At 37.6% G+C, this 2,083-nt stretch overlaps 1 long non-coding RNA gene across 1 annotated transcript; it reads left to right on the forward strand.

The window, feature by feature from the left end:
* Positions 1–640: 640 nt before the first annotated feature.
* Positions 641–2,083, forward strand: LOC140676706 (uncharacterized). The gene is made up of 2 exons (XR_012048599.1): positions 641–864; positions 1,618–2,083. It is a non-coding gene; the product is annotated as an uncharacterized lncRNA (long non-coding RNA).

The raw sequence follows: 2,083 nt of genomic DNA on the forward strand, positions 1-2,083 counted from the left end.
GGGAGCTGCCATGCAAGGCGCTAACCAGGACCCATCAGGAGCAAGGGTGAAGTGTCTTGCTCAAGTACACAACGGACGTGACGAGGATGGTAGAAGGTGGGGATTGAACCAGTAACCCTCAGATTGCTGGCACATCCACTCTCCCAACTTCGCCACGCCGTCGCCGTTTTAAAGCAGTATATGTCAGAGTCATATGATTTCGTACTTGACACATGCTAACTTAATCAGCAAATTTTTCAGCCATACCTCAGTCATATAACTTGCGACTTGACACATGCTAATTGCTAGCATAATAACCTTTTGGGGTTTTTTCAGCAAATTTGACAGAAGTATACCTGCAGAGTCATATGATTTGGTACTTGACACATGCCAAGTTTATTAGCACATGTTGCAGCCATATACTGTACCTCAGTCATATAACTTGCGATTTGACACATGCTAACTGCTAGCATACGTTGTTTTTTTTTTAGCAAATGTAACCCATATGGAAATATAGTGTCACGAATATATTCTCCTATTATTAATTTCTGATCTATGGTGTGCCAAAGTCACTATTGTAACTTAAAAAATGTTAAAATTGATTTGTCAAAGTCATGTGGTCACTACAGGGTTAAATTAATTATGCATGCACGCAGCACGTTATTCACATGTTGGCCAGTAGAGGTCGCATGCACCTTTGTCATTCCCGGCATTCCTTCACTGAACGTCACAGTGAAGGCACGAGTCATTTCGTTGTGTTGCAAAGACAAGGTTTATACGTTAAAATACTTGTCAATTCTCAAACCGAGTGTTGGAAAAGCAGCATAAGATAGCCTGGTCCCAGGGGGAGTTGGATTGCTGTGTTTTGTACTGCTGAGAACTCCAGTAAGTGTTATTTTGTAAATGAGGCCTACAGTCTGTTAGCTGTTAGCCTAGCATCCTGTTAGTGCTAAAGAGAGGAGTCTGATAACAAGACACAGAGTTAAGATGTACAAAACCAATTGGAGTAATATGATGTATTTAAAGAATGCCTTGTGACATGTTAGCATGTTGCAGTTGGATAACTTTATTGTATTTTCGTTTTGTGTAAAAGAGATGTATATTTAATGTTACTGTGTTCAGCCTTATGCAGTGAGCAGAGAAGCTGCATTCATTCCAATGCTGCTAAAAGCACCCTTGTCATGCTGCTTAAAGGGGAACTGTTGACACATTTCATTTATTAAATTGATACAGTTAAAATGATAATCATTATTATACATGATGACCAAAATGTGATTTCAGTTAAATAATCACTTATTTTATTTTGTGATGGTTTAAAAAGTGATAATTCACAGTTCATAATTTAAAGATAAAAAGGTAAAAAATCCTTAAATGGATGTAACTAATTTCATTCATTGAAGTCTTAAGTAAAAAGTGAAGCTACTATAGTTTTCATGATTTGATGCTGCTGTTAAAGTCTTACAGACTTATATGGAGTACAGTGTGAACCGACCAGTATTCATATGTCCATGACTAAATGGTTAAAATGAGTAACTGTGTTTAGTGATTTAAAATTGAAGTTAATATGGTACCATATGGAAGAGAACTAAGAGTAAAAAGAGTATTCTAACTGATTACATTCTGTACTGCTATGTACAGATTGGTTTTTTGTATGATCCTGAAGTCTGGTTCCAAGCTGGACTTGAGTTATGATGGCGAGCCAGTCCCAGTGAGTGAGAGTCTGCGGAGAGGGAGCGTTTGGATGTGTTGTGGCCAGCTGCATCGGTCTCCACACTCTGCAGTGATCTATAACTGAACTGATCCACCATCAGAGTCGCAAGTATCAAACCGAATCAGTATGGAATAACGGATTACAATAGAACTAAGGATTCCCAACAAAGGAATATAGACAGTGTTCAATTCATTACTACCCGGGTAGATTGTATTTTTTGAAAGGACAATTTAAAAAGGACATTTCTTCTATTTTGCTACTTTTGAATTTTGCAACAGAGCTCTATTTTTATTTTATTTTTGGGGGGTATTTTCAATTTAAAAAGCACACTGTTCATGTGTTATCGTTTATTATTGTGCAATAAATTTGCCAGCAGTTGTTCTGTGGTCCACT

The sequence above is a fragment of the Nerophis lumbriciformis genome, linkage group LG29 (genome assembly GCF_033978685.3).
Source record: "Nerophis lumbriciformis linkage group LG29, RoL_Nlum_v2.1, whole genome shotgun sequence".
Taxonomy (NCBI): domain Eukaryota; kingdom Metazoa; phylum Chordata; class Actinopteri; order Syngnathiformes; family Syngnathidae; genus Nerophis; species Nerophis lumbriciformis.